The sequence below is a fragment of the Pseudophryne corroboree genome, chromosome 1, assembly GCF_028390025.1.
Source record: "Pseudophryne corroboree isolate aPseCor3 chromosome 1, aPseCor3.hap2, whole genome shotgun sequence".
NCBI classification, from domain to species: Eukaryota; Metazoa; Chordata; class Amphibia; order Anura; family Myobatrachidae; genus Pseudophryne; species Pseudophryne corroboree.
The window spans coordinates 149564870-149580386 of NC_086444.1; the positions used below are offsets into that span (position 1 = coordinate 149564870).

The following is a 15517-nucleotide window of genomic DNA, read 5'->3' on the forward strand; positions in this document are numbered from 1 at the left end:
CCAGGGCAGATGCTCTACAGCCCCCCCCCCCCCTCCCACTCGGGACCACAGAAATGTGGGTTGCCTGCTTTACTCTTAAGGCCCGTACACACTGGTCGATATATCATCCGTTCTCTTGAACGGCCGATATATCGCGGGACCGTCGGCCAGTGTGTACGGCCGATACGTCTGTGAACTCCGTCGTTCACAGACGTATCGCGTCGGCCGCGCAGCACAGCCTACGGTCAATATATCTACCGATATATTGGCGCGTCGCTGTGTGTGTACGGGGCGGTCAGCCGACCTCCCGTACACATGCTGCGGCGGCCGGCGGTGATTGACAGGTGAACTGGGCGGGTGTGTGTACACGCCCGCCCAGTTCATGACGTCAGTCCCTGACGGATTGGGCAGTGTGTATGCTCAACACACCGCCCGATCCATCCATAGATATATCTGCAGATCAATTGATCTGCAGATATATCTACTAGTGTGTACCCACCTTTTAGATTCAGATGAAGAGGTACAGGAGGACTTGGATCCCGTTAGCGGGATTCCCCTTCTGCCCAGGGCATTGAAACCCTCATTCTAGCTATACGGGACGTGTTATAGCTCCCTCTAGAGGACGCCGCGACACAACAGTCATTCTTTTTACACAGAATAAGCAAAGTGTCGCTTTCTCTGACTCTGCAGAGTTAGATGATGTATATAAGTTAGCCTGGAAAAATCCAGATAAAAAATGGCAAGTGTCAAAAAGGTCTTTGCACACTTTCCTATTTGCTCCTGAAGGCAGGAAATTCTGGGAAGAACCCACCGGCTGTGGACGTATCAGTCTCTCTCCTATCTAAAACGGCGGTCCTGCCTGCCCTGGGCTCCTTTACCATAAAGGACCCTGGGGACAGAAAAATAGAGACTACGCTGAAGTCTATCTACACTGCAGCGGGTGTATCACAAAGGCCGGTCATACAGGGTTGCTGGATGACTCAAATTCAGGAGGGCCTCTCCGGGGATATGCCCCTGGTTACTACGGTGACTCTCCTTAGGGACATTCAGGACACTGCTCACATCTTGTGTGACTCTCTCAAGGAGATGGGCAATATTAATGCTAGGACCTCTGCCATGGCAGTGTCGGCGCATAGGGCCTTGTGGTTGCGCCAATGGATAGCGGACGCGGAGTCCAAGTGCAATGTGGAGTCTCTACCCTTTACTGGGGAATGGCTCTTCGGGGTTGAGTTGGATACGTGGATTTCTACAGTTACCGTGGGGAAATCCACGGTTCTCCCCTCTGGGGGCCCTGTCGGCTAGGCGTACCTACCCGGGGCCATCTGTTCAGACCTTTCGGTCTAACAGATTTCGTTCTAGGGCCAGAGGTGCCTCCAATGCGACTAGAGGTACCAGAGTTAAGAAAAGAAAACCAGCGATCACCAGTTCTCAGGATCAGAGCACCGGTTCAGCTTCCACCAAGGCCTCAGCATGACTGTGTCCACCCGCCCCGAGGGGATCTCGAGGTGGGGGCTCGGCTGCGTCACTTCAGCCTCATCTGGAAAGGGTCCTGCCAGGATATCTGGGTACGGGACCTCATTACTCTGGTCTACAAGCTGGAGTTTGACCGTGCTCCTCCCCAATGATTTTTCAAATCAAGCTTACCAGCTTTGGAGGATATACGAGTTACGCTGCAACAGGCCATCCTAAAGTTGGTCCAGTCCCAAGTAATTGTTCCAGTGCCAATACAACAACAGGGAAAGGGTTATTACTCCAACCTGTTTTGTGGTACAGAAACCGGACGGTTCTGTAAGGCCCATTTTGAATCTAAGATCCTTGAACCCTTACCTAAAGGTTTTCAAGTACAAGATGGAATCCTTGCAAGCAGTGATTGCGGGCCTGGAAGAACAGGAATTCATGGTCTCCCTGGATATCAAGGACCCCTATCTCCATTTTCCAATTTTGCCGCCTCATCAGGCTTACCCCAGGTTTGCCCTACTGAACGATCACTACCAGTTCCAGGCGCTACCCTTTTGCCTGTCCACAGCTCCCAGGGTTTTCACGAAGGTAATGGCGGAGATGATGTTCCAGCTCCGGGTCCAGGGGGTCAGTGTTGTCCCTTAACTGGATGATTTCCCGATAAAAGCGAGATCCAAGGAGCTTTTATTGCTCCATATCGAATGCACTATCCAACTTCTATCACACCATGGGTGGATCCTCAATTTACAGAAGTCCCACCTGGATCCGACTCAGCAACTCCTGTTCCTGGGGATGTTGCTGGATACTGTGGCCCAGAAAGTGTTCCTCCCAGAGGATAGAGCGAGAACACTTCAGGAGATGGTCGGCATGGTTCTCCAACCTGCTCGAATATCCATCCATCTTTGCATAAGATTGTTGGGGAAGATGGTAGCCTCATATGAGGCAATCCAATATGGAAGGTTCCATGACGGAACATTTCAATTGGATCTCCTGAGCAAGTGCTCCGGATCACATCTTCTTCAGATGCACCTGATAATACGGCTGTCACCTCAGGCCAGGATTTCCCTCCTGTGGTGGCTGCAGTCTTCAAATCTACTGGAAGGCTGAAGTTTCGGGATCCAGGATTGGATCCTTGTCATGATAGATGCGAGTCTCAGAGGATGGGGAGCTGTCACCCGAGGGGCTCAGTTCCAGGGCAGGTGGTCAGCCCACGAAGCCCTCCTTGCGATCAACATTCTGGAACTTCGGGCGATCTACAATGCTCTGGTTCAGGTCTCTCCTTTTACTCGGGAATCATGCGATCCAAGTACAGTCTGACAACGCCACAGCAGTGGCATACATCAGTCGACAAGGAGGGACAAAGACCAGGGCCTGCATGCGAGAGGTGTCCAGGATACTCCTCTGGGCAGAAAGAAATGCAAGAGCAATGTCCGCAATCTTCATTCCTGGAGTAGACAACTGGGAAGCGGACTTCCTGAGTCATCACGATCTCCACCCGGGAGAGTGGGGGCTTCACCATCAGGTGTTTCAGCAGATCATTGACCGGTGGGGCTGTCCACAAATAGACATGATGGCTTCTCGACTCAACAAGAAGTTTCGTTCGTATTGCTCACGAACCAGGGACACTCAGACGAGGGCTGTGAATGCCCTGATGTCGCCTTGGCCTTACCGGCTGGTCTACCGGTTTCCTCCCAAGGGTGCTCAAGCGAATCAGGAATCGAGGAGTTCAGGCAATTCTGATTGCCCCGGATTGGCCCCGGAGGGCTTGGTACGCGGATCTTCTGGACATGTCTGTCGAAAACCCTTGGCCTCTACCACTGAGAAGAGCTCTTCAGCAGGGACCGTTCGTCTACCCGGACTAACGGTGGCTTCGTTTGATGGCATGGAAGTTGAGCGGAACATCCTAGCTCACAAGGGCCTTTCCAAAAGGTTATTGCTACCATGGTTCAGGCCAGAAACCTGTGACTTCAAAACACTATCATCATATCTGGAGGAGATGTGTCTCTTGGTGCGAGGACCGCACATATCCGCCTGCAGAGTTCCACTTTGGACGCTTCCTCCTTTTCCTGCAGGCTGGTGTGGATAAGGGCTTGCGTTTGGGTTCCATTAAGGTCCAGATTTCAGCCCTCTCCATTTTCTTCCAGAAGAAATTGGCAGTGTTGCCAGAAGTGCAGTCCTTCTTGCAAGGGGTGCTTCACATTCAGCCTCCCTTTGTGCCACCCACGGCACCCTGGAATCGGAATGTTTTGTTGAATTTCTACAGTCCTCCTGGTTTGAACCTCTGATGACAGTAGAAGACAAGTACCTCACGTGGAAGACTGAGATGTTACTGGCCCTGGCTTCTGCTAGGCGTGTCTCCGAACTGGGGGCCTTATCATGTAAAAGTCCCTACTTGGTCTTTTACGGGGACAGAGTGGAGCTCCGGACTAGGCAGCAGTTCCTGCTGAAGGTTGTCTCTGCATTCCACTTGAATCAACCTATTGTGGTTACGTCTGGTTCTGGCTCTTCTGCCGGAGGCATTGGATGCTGTGCGAGCCTTGAAGATCTATGTCAAGAGAACGGTTCGAATCAGAAAGACTGGTTCCTTGTTCGTGCTATATGATGCGCATGTTGCTTCAAAGCAGTCCATCGCTCGTTGGCTGCGGCTTACCTGTTCTACAGTCTCTGAAGGCACATGCTACAAGATCGGTGGGGTCTTCCTGGGCGGCTGCCCATGGAGTCTCGGTCTTACAACTATGCTAAGTTCTACAGGTTTGATACCCTGGCCAAGGATGATACCCAGTTTAGGCAGGCGGTGCTGCAGAAGTCTCCGCACATTCCAGCCCGTTCTGGATGCTTTGGGACGTCCCCATCGTACTAGATTCCCCCCAATATCCCATATGGACGCTAGAGAAAATAGGATTTTAATACCTACCGGTAAATCCTTTTTTCGTAGTCCATAAGGGATATTGGATAGGTAGCACAGTAATGTGGCGCGGGAAGGTAGCGCAGTAATGTGCTTTTGGAAGGTAGCACAGTAAGATGTTGTGGAAAGGTAACAGAGTAAGATGTTGTGGAAAGGTAACGCAGTAATGTGGTGCGGGAAGGTAGCGCAGTAATGTGCTTTGAAGGGTAGCACAGTATGGTGTTGTGGAAAGGTAGTGTGGTGAGGGAAGGTAGCGCAGTAATGTGGTGTGGGAAGGTAGTGCAGTAATGTGGACTTGAGGAGCCTGCACGCTGCTTCTCAAGCGTCTGTTTTTTCCTTTATTGCTCCTCTCTCTGAAGTCCGATCAAGATATACATACCTCGGTTTCTTTCTAGGTCACAAAGCTATACAATAGTAAAAACGCGATCCACATTCATACAGTAGTGTTTGCGTGATACCAGAGTCAACAGACAAACGAAAATTTCATTTATTTCTTTTTTTGGTCTCTCTAGTTCATAAACAGTCCCTAGAAGTATAATTCACAAAACAACAATTTAAATAAAAAATAGAAGCCTTTGTAAGACACAACCCTTACAGTTTTATTATATGTATCGATGAGATGTAGTTATGTGACCGGCGGTTAGGAGACAGCCGATCATAATACCGACGTCTACATCCCGCCCCCTCAGAATCCCGACAGTCGGCATGCCAACTAACAAACAGGGACTATTCCCAATCGTGGACACCCATAGAGTGGGACTAGAACCTGTGGCAAGCGCAGCACGACACCAAGCCCTGCAAGGGGCTTTGTTGCGCTCGCCATTCCCCCACCGGCATTCTAAACAGTCTATTCATGTAGCAGAGAAAAGCCCTGTTTTGAGATTAAATAGGGCTTTTCTCTGCTTATTACAGTTCGCAGAGCGGGTTACCATGGAGGAGTTACTGACTTCTCCAGCGGCACCCCCGCTCTGTGCCTGAATCCCATCGCCATACTTTTGTATGGAGAGTGCACTTTATGTAGGAACAGAAAGCTCTGCTTTCAGTTACGTAAAACCCATTCGCCGTCTCAGGATGGTGAATGGAGGCTTGTTAGGGGAGAAGAGCAGTGAAGACGTCTGCCTCCCTGCCTTCTCCCCGATCCCTTCAGTGACAGCAGCCAATGAGAGGATCCCAGGGCATATGCATAAGCCTGGTGTCCTCTCTCTGATTGCCCACTGCCACAGTGCCCCCTTGCTCTGCTCTAGCCTCCCAGTGCCCTATCTGCCGCCGCCCTAAAGGGACCTGATAAGCATGTCTGGTCACCACTGCTGCCCACGGCCAACTCGCTCTTCGCCCCCCACTGCCGCCACAGCCATGACCTGGCGCATGTGCTGAAGACATCAGGAGGCACAGAACACAAGGCGCTCGCGCCCAGCGGCAATAAGAAGAGAAGACCAGGGAATCTGGGATTGTGGAACAGCCGGATACCGCATTTCATCAGGGAATAGGTATTATTGAATTGTGTAAAAAAAAAACCATGAACAGACCCCTTAGATAGACAGACATATTCCGCAGCGCATTACAGAGAAACTGATGAAACCGCCACCTAATCTGGCAGAGAAATGCATCAGCTGACATAAACAACAAGTGGAATGCAGAGGTGGAACGCACTTACCGGAAGCACTGAATCCAGAAGTCACAATACGCAATCCCAGTGAGCATCCCCTGGTCTCAGCAAACCACTGTACAGCGTGTGCACATCATGCCCCAGCCACACAAGCCCTCCAGCCTCGGTTTATCTGTTGAGGCTCTAAACCAAATATGGAGTAATAAGGAGGAGGTATGGGACTGTGCAAACAAACTAGGATAGCTCCTAGGGGGTCATTCAGACCTGTTCGCACGCTGCCTTTTTTCGCAGCCATGCGATCGGGTCTGAACAGTGCATGCGTGCGGTCCGCAATGCGCAGGCGTGTCGCAGGCCGGCGACGGGGGTCGCCGGACAACGACTGATTCTACGAAAAAAGTGATCGCAGCGGCGATCGCAAGAAGATTGACAGGAAGAAGGCGTTCTAGGGCGGCAACTCACCATTTTCAGGGAGTGTCCGGGGAAACGCAGGCGTGCCCGGCCCTTTCCAGGGATGGTTTTTGACGTCCGCTCCGTCCAGGATCATCGCAGCGGCTGAGTAAGTCCTGAGCTGTGCAGAGACTGCACAAACTTTAGCTTGTGCAGCTCTCTGCACAAGTGTTCATCCCTCTGTACAGCCATTACCCCCTCCCCTATAGGCGGCGACTACCTGTCGCTGCAGTGCAAAAAATAGCCTGGGTGTGATCAGGTCTGAATCACCCCCCTAGATCACCACAACACAACTGCAAGGTTGAAGTATCCTAATCATCAAGGGCTCTCACTATTAAATGTGGGCCTAATTCAGATCTGATCGTATATGTGCTAAATTAGGCACATCTACGATCAGTTTCTCAGACATGCGGGGGTACGCCCATCACAGGGCTAGTCCGCCCCGCATGTCTGCCCCCCCCCCCCAAGGGTGCAAAAGCATCGCACAGCGGCGATGCTTTTGCACCCGCTGAAAAGCTCCCTGCCACTGCAGCTCCTGCGCGCTGGCAGGCCGCTACTTGCCGCGTCCCATGTCGCAGCAGCTGCGTGTGACATCATGCAGCTGCCGCGGCTTGCCCCAGACATGCTTGCCGTTGGCGCGCCCCCTCTCACCCCCCATCCGCCTCTGCCTATCAGGCAGAGGTGATTGCAGCCCAGAGATGCTGTTAGCATCTCACTGGGTTCCCGGGATGCACATGCGCAGTGCGCCCGCTGAGCTTCAGACTGCGATTGCTGCGGCTGAGGTTCAGTATGGTATGCCGGTGGTCGGGCTCCCGGCGACCAGCATACCGGCGCAGGGAGCCCGACCGCCGGCTTACCGACAGTGTGGCGAGCGCAAATGAGCCCCTTGCGGGCTCGCCACGCTACGGGCACGGTGGCGCGCTACGCGCGCCACGCTATTTTATTCTCCCTCCAGGGGGGTCGTGGACCCCCACGAGGGAGAATAAGTGTCGGTGTGCCGGCTGTCGGGATTCCGGCGCCGGTATACTGTGCGTCGGGATCCCGTCAGTCGGCATACTGAAGACCACCCCTGCCGCTGCAGCGATCCAGTCTGAATTAGGCCCCGTGACTCAATTCTAACTAAATACCCCTTTCACACCGCACAAATAACCCGGTATCGACCCGGCATATTGCCGGGTCGACGCAGGTCGGCGTGCGGTGTGAAAGCGCCATAGCCAAAATCCCGGATCGCTTCACCCGGCAATCAGTAAGGAATACAATTTCTGCTAAAAAGCAGTTGCTGCGATCAAATAGTTGCCGCCCAGAAATAGAGAAAAAACTCCCATTGCAGAAATGTGACTGCATCGCAAAACCGTACGCAATTCCAAAAACATCGAAGATTTTTCCTATCTGCGCCAGGCAAGGTCATCCACAATTCTTGCGACACAAGAGGCTGGAAGTGGTCATCGATGATGTCAGAGGCCCTCCTTAAAAATGCCTGGGCACGCCTGCGTTTTTTTCAGACACACCCAGAAAACGGCAGGTTTCTGCCCAGAAACGCTGGCTTCCTGTCAGTCAAACAGCGGCTGCATTGTGACCTCGATGTGTACACAATTTCTGTCGCTATTTTTACTTGCATGTGCGCAATACGAACACTGCACATGACAATCGCCCGGATTGCGAATTGCAAAATTTGCAATCCTTACTGAATAAGGTCCAGTGTCCACATTTTACTTGTTTAGGTTTTCTATGTGATTCATTTTTAATGAGCGTTTTAGCCTAATAATAAATAAAATGGTTTACAGTACATTTGAATAAAACCAGCAGCTGACCATTTTAATTTGTGCCACTTCATTACTTTTTTTTTTTTATGGTACATATTGGTTGGTGGATGCCCAGGTCCCCTTTGGAAAGGCAGTCATTTATTAGTCTGCACTGAGTTTTATCATTATCTTATATTTTTCATTTTAATTAGCACTCCCTGTATTTTATTCTCTCTTGTACTTTATTAAATCGCCCAGTTTCCTGCACGTACTGTAGTCTCCACTCCAGCTCCATCCTAAAGCTCCAGTCTGGGACACAAACCTCACCAGTTCTGACCAGCCCAGTTCGATAAACAAGCCGCCAAGATTCTTTCTCCAGCCAGAGCTGGCCCTAAACAATATGATGCCCTAGGCAAGATTTTGGTTGGTGCCCCCTAGCACCCCCGCTAGTTCTGCAGGAGATGCCTGGCATGAGTCAGCTGGCAGCTCTGATAATGTTGGGAGCCTTTTGTTTTGCATTATTGTGTGGCTAGGAGGCACAAGCAGCTTCCGCTGATTAAAATGATATGCGTGCGACTGCGGCTGTATCTGCATACGAAATGCTACATGCCGCATATCATTTTAATCTGCAGAAGCTGCTGGTGCCCCTAAGCATACCAAATGCCCTAGGCATTTGCCTAGTTTGCCTATGCCTAAGGCCGGCTCTGTCTCCAGCTCTACTTCAAGTTGTTCCAGTTATTCAAACCACCATTGGATCTAGAATTTGCTGGCAGATAAGAACCAATTGGCCCATTGAGTCTGCCTTTTTTTAACCTTGTGGTAACCTATTACCACCTTTTTTAATTGTTCTGCTTGGCTCTACCACCTCTGACGGGAGGCTATTTTACATATCCACTACCCTTTCCAGTGTCCGTGCATGTCCCCGTGCTCTAAAATGTCTCTTCCTTTGAAGAATGTTTCCCTCCTGGACTTTGTTAAAACTCTTTTATATATTTGAAAGTTTCTATCATGTCCTCCCTTTCCTTTCTCTCCTCCAAACTATACATATTGATGTTCCGAATTCAGACCTGATCGCTGTTGTGCGAAATCGCACAGCGGCCAGTTATGGAATGACTGCGCTTACACATGCACCGCAATTCGCAGGTGCAAAGCGAAACAGTGAAAAAAATCCTGTGTTTTTTTTTTTTTTTTTTAATCGCTAGGCAAATGCGGGCAGATTGACAGAAAGCAGACGTTTGGGGGTGGTAACTGGCCGTTTTCTGGGAGTGTCAGGAAAAACACAGGCGTGCCCAAGCATTTTCAGAACGGGTGTGTGACGTCGGCTGCGGCACCGATCAGCCTGTTTGTATCGCACTGTAGGAGTAAGTCCTGGCCTACGCACAGACTGGAAAAATAGATAGCGAGTGAGTTGCGAACAGATTTGCAGATGTCTGCTCTCTGGCGAAGCATGAATTCACACACTTGCACGAGGCGGGTTTTCACTCTCTATGGGCGGCGGCTATCTGATTGCAGACCTCTGCAAAAATGCAGAGGAGCGATCAGGTCTGCATTAGGCCCAAGATCAGTCTTTCCTGGTAAGTGTTAAGGTGTAGGCTATGCCCCATTTTAGTTGCCCTTCATTGTACAGTCTCTAATGTATTAATATCCTTCTGGAGATATGGCCTCCAGAACCGAACACAGTATTCTAGATGAGGCCGTACCAATGACCCATACAGTGGCATTATTACTTCTTTCTGCTGCTGATTCCTCTCCCTATGCAGCCAAGCATCTGACTAGCCTTCCTCATTGGTGTGTTACATTGCTTATCTGCCTTTAAGTCACCTGAAATAGTGACTCCTAGATCCCCTTTTTCTTCAGTAGTTTCCATTATAGTGCCAATAATACTATATTTGGATTACATACCTAATCCCGCCGAACGGGATACCGGCTGTCAGTATCCCGACAGCGGCATCACACCCAGAATGCCGGCAGCGGGGTGAGCGGTACGAGTCCCCTTGCGGGTCCACTGCGTTTGCGCTCGCCACAGGCTCTATTCCCACTCTATGGGTGTCGTGGACACCCACGAATGGAAGTAGCCCCATGGCACCAATATTCTGGCTGGCGGCATTGTCAGCTGTTGGGATTCCGCCATCGGCATCCTGACCGCCAGGATCCCAGCAGCCGGCAAATTGAATGGATCCCCTATATTTAGCCTTTGGGTTTTTGAGACCCAAGTGCAAGATTCTGCATATTTTTTTGGCATTACAGTGAAGTTGCCACTTTCTTCACAATTTTTCCTGTCTACCTAGATTATCAATTCTCCTCCCTTCATTTTGTCCAGCACCAGGTTTTATGTTCTATCTCTATGCAGGCCAGGGGGTTTCTGATCCAAGTCGGGACCCTTAGGCCGGACTGACGAGGATATCAGGAACTCTGGAGGTTGTATGTAACTTCTGGGCATTAACCAGCATGGTCCAACAGGCAATAGCGTGAGAGTGAGTCTGAGGTCTAGTGAGTCACAGGTGGGGGGGCAGAGGGAGACAGCGGGACTGACACATACTACATTCATCATTACACAATGGCTCAGCTGCTGCCTGCATCTATCCTCTGTGCTCCCCACCCATACTCCCTTTCTATGCTGTACACTAAGCGTCCCTCACTGTCCCCTACACTCACCCTCACTGTTTCCTATGTCCTACCTTACTGCGCTCTACAAAGACCCTCACTTACTGCTCCCTACACTCACCCTCACTCACTTCACCCTACAGATTTCCTCACTGTTCCCTATATTCTCCCTCATCACTGATTCCTACCCGAACCTTTACTAACTGCTCCCTACACCATTCTTCACTGTTCCCTACACTCACCCTCACTGCTCCCTACAATGACCCTCACTCACTGCTCCCAACACCCTTTCTCTGTTCCCTACACTTACCCTCACTGCTCCCTACAATGACCCTCAACCAGTTTGCTCCCTACAACCATCCTCTATGCTCCCCACTCACCCTCACTGCTCTCTACTCCTAACCTCATTTACTGCGCTCTTCACCGACCATCCCTCACTGTTCCCTACACTAACCCTCACTCACTTCCCTACACCTACCCTTACTGCTCCCTCACAAATTACACACTACACACAAATAAAACTCGCTACAGTGCTGCTAGATCAGACTGAGCAGGGTGGGGGGGGGGGGAATATTAAAGTAAACAATTTATTGTTCTTCAATGTAATAGTTAAATTCTAATGTCCTCCTTCCCCCTCTGCCTAAGCCTGATCTAGCAGCAAACTAGTGTTTTTTTTATTGTCAGTAATACGGTGTGGCTTACTGTGTATAAGGAGTACTGCTGTGTGGCATACTGTGTATAAGGGGTACTACTGTGGCATACTGAGTAGCAGGCGTACCATTGTTTGGCATAAAATGTATAAGGGTACCAGTGTGGCATAATGTGTATAAGGTGTAATACTGTGTGGCCTACTGTGTATAAGGGGAACTACTGTGGCGTAGCATGAATAAGTAGCACTACTGTGTGATGTAGCGTGAATAAAAGGCACAAATGTGTGTTGTGACTAAGGGGGAGATGTACTAACCAGTGATAAAAGTGGAGAAGTGAGCTAGTGGAGAAGTTGCCCATGGCAACCAATCGGGATTGACGTAACATTTATAATTTGCACACTATAAAAGTATACAGAGCAGCGGATTGGTTGCCATGGGCAACTTCTCCACTGGCTCTCTTCTCCACTTTTATCACTGCTTTAGTACATGTCCCCCGAAGTCGCTTTTCCTGCAAGACCATGCCCCCTTATTTGGACATGCATCTTCCATGCACACGGTCTCTTTCTAGAATACTCTGGGCACCAAAATGTGTAGTTACGGTTTTGTACACTGTACAACATACTCCTTTTACTCAAATAAAGAATACTTCTTACTCAGCTGGGAATGAGGGGGAGGTTGAGTCATTTATATGCTCGCCTTCTTCGCTAAGCAGATGCACCAATCTGTGTTTATTAATTTTAATGCAATTTCATTGGGTTCTGCTGTCCACATTTGCGAATGCACACAGAAACCACACCTCCTGTCACAGGACCTGATTCAGAGATGGCCGCTATAGCTACAGCCGCTGAGTCTTTATACGCATGGCTGTGCTAAAATATGTAAAAGCAGCTGGAGGCGTTTGTAGTAGAAAGACCCTCATGGCAGGCTTTTGTGGTCTGCTGCCGGGTCCGACGACATATCATCGGATCATTGCATGAACATTGGTTATGTGAGTAACCCTCAGGTTACCTAGGATGGTTGGGAGATTTACACTGCTGAAGCCAAGGTCGCAGCCACTGACTTTAGCATGCCCAGAAAACATGTCTGACATGCCCCCATTTCCTGCAATGCCTGCCCTCAAACACCAGCAGCATGTAAATTATGCCGCAGCATTTGTGGCACTGCAAGCGACATCGCAGCCCTGGATCTGCACATATGCAGTGCGGCTTCTGTGCATGCGCTCATCCAAAAACATCGGAGATGCACATAAACATCAGGTTTACATACATCTCTGAATTGGGCCCACGGTCCAGTCTCCTCTCACCCAGATACAATTGGGGGAGGTAATCGCATATCCAGATTTGCATATACGTCTGGCCTTATTCATGATTGTACACAATGGTCGATGATCACGCAATGGTGTGATTATCGGCAAACTGTGCATGTGCGGGGGTGTTGCAGAGAGTAATTGACAGGAAGTGGCTGTTTGGAGGTTTAATGGGGAGTGGTTGGGAAAACGCAGGCATATCATGGCCGTTTTGCAGCGTGTATCTTCCAATGGCTTCGTAATCATAGATGCAAATACATGGTGTCTGAGTCGCTACTGCTGTAACCAGTCTGCGTAGCAATAGACCGACTCTTAGCTACAATGGGTCTAATTCAGATCTGATCGCAGCAGCAAATTTGTTAGCTAATGGGCAAAACCATGTGCACCTCAGGTGTGGCAGATATAACGTGCAGAGAGAGTTAGATTTGGGTGGGTTATAGTCTGGGGTTTCAAGTGGGGGGGAACGAGGTGGAACTGAGTTCCACCACCTGTAATGGCACCTCCGTTGCCCTGCACAGTAATTCCAACAGAAAAACCTGACCCATCACCTACATCAATAGATGATGCAGGCGGCGCTAGTGTTACTGATGAGCTGCAGCCACCACCCCCTTCCTCAGGTCCTTGTGGAGAGGAGCAGGTTCTGTGCATCTTGAAGACAAGATGAGAGGGAGCAAGAGGGACAAGAGAGGTAGGGAAGCTGCTGGAGGGATACAGGGCATGGAGCCGCTGGAGGGACACAGGCGGTGATCTGCTGGAATGACAGAGGCAGAGATGTGTATAAGGGGCACTACTGTGTTTATTATGTGTTAGGGACACTACTGTCATGGGCATTATGTGTTAGGGGTACTGCTACTGTGGACATTCTGTATATAAGTGCCACTACTATGGGCATTTTGCATATAAGTGGCACTACTGTGGTCATTATTTGTAAGGGCACTACAGCTGTGGGCATTATGTGTAAGGGGCACTATTTCTGTGGGAATTGTGTATAAGAGGCACTACTGTGGGCATTGTATATAAGGGGCACTTCTGTGTGGCATAACATGTATAGAGCGTACCATTGTATAGCACAATGTGAATAAAGGGCACTACTGAGTGACGTAACCTGAATAAAGTGGTGTAATATGAATCCGGTGCACTACATGCGGTGTAATGTGAATAAGATTGTGCTACTGTATGGTGTAATTTGAATTGGGAATACTATTATGTGATCACGCTGCTGCTTTGTGATATGATTGTCCATTTATAAAGTATGAGAAGTAATTTATAGTTTTCAGTGGGGGTACCGAAATCACTAGCACTGGTCCTGGTTCTGCTTAATGGGGGTCATACTGAGTTGATCGCACGTAGCAACTTTTTGCTGCTCGTCCGATCAACCTGATGCCGCCTATGAGGGAGCGTATTTTAGCATAGCAGGGCTGTGAACGCTTGTGTAGCCCTGCTATGCTAAAAAAGTTTCCTGCAAAACAAGACCAGGGTAAGAGTTACTTACGCTGTGCGACGGATCCAGCGATGAAGGTCACTGTCCTGATGTCAGACATCTGCCCTCGACACGCCTGCGTTGGACTCGCCACGCCTGGAAACCGGTGAGTATCCGCCCCGGAACGCCTCTCGCCTGTCCATCTTCTTGCGATCGCCCCTGCAATCACATTTGTCGCTTGCGGCGGCGTTGCCCGGCGACTATCATCGCCAGGCAACGACGTGCTTGCGCAATTCGCCCACCGTGCATGCGCATTTCCGACCCGTTCGCACTGCAGCGAAGAACCGCTGCGTGGGAACGGGTTGGGATGACCCCCAATGTGAGGGAAGGGGGTGGGGGTGTAGGTGGCAGGGTAAAGGAGTTCCACCACCTCTCCAGGACCACTTTAAGCCCTGGTTATAGTGTTTCTGTGCAGGGTAAATACTGGCTGCTTTATAGTTACACTGCAATTTAGATTTCAGTTTGAACACACCCCACCCAAATCTAACTCTCTCTGCACATGTTATATCTGCCCCACATGCAGTGCCCATGGTTTTGCCCATCTGCTAACAAATTTTCTGCTACAATCAGGTCTGAATTAGTCCCTATGGGGGTAATTCTGAGTTGATCGCAGCAGCAAGTTTGTTAGCAATTGGGCAAAACCATGTGCACTGCAGGGGGGGGCAGATATAACATTTGCAGAGAGAGTTAGATTTGGGTGGGTTATTTTGTTTCTGTGCAGGGTAAATACTGGCTGCTTTATATTTACACTGCAATTTAGATCTCAGTTTGAAAACACCCCACCCAAATCTAACTCTCTCTGCACATGTTATATCTGCACCCCCTGCAGTGCACATGGTTTTGCCCAACAGCTAACAAATTTTCTGCTGCGATCAACTCAGAATTAGGCCCTATGTTCTATAGTCTGCTAATGTGTATTCAATTGCGATTGAGCTTGCGATGAGTCTGGTGGGTGTCTCTTGTCATTCCGGTGCGGCAGCTTCACTCGCTAACTTTAGCAGTTCCGTATTGTAGAGAATCGCAATTGCATTTGCGTACAAACATGAATTAGGCCCTTAGCCCCACAGACGTGAATGTATTTGCAATCATATTTAGCGATTCTTCAGGAGTCTGGCTCGGAATTTCAAACTGTATTTCTAATTGTTTTTATTCATCGTAATCAAATTCAGATGTGGTATTACTTTATAGGATACCCATATATTATCCAATAGTGATCTTTAACCACTTAACTGATGATTTTTTTCCCCACCAAAAAAAGCTCAGAAATTGTTGGGTGTTTTTATGAGTGAATTAGGTGAAAAACATGAATGTAGCCTTATCCAAAATAATGTTAGTTTAAA

General features: G+C 49.5%; 1 protein-coding gene across 1 annotated transcript in view; it reads left to right on the plus strand.

Annotated features, from left to right (window-relative positions):
• The window catches only part of DMGDH (dimethylglycine dehydrogenase), a 122910-nt gene that overhangs the window by 48556 nt on the left and 58837 nt on the right, over window positions 1-15517 (plus strand). The gene's annotated exons all lie outside the window — the stretch shown is intronic.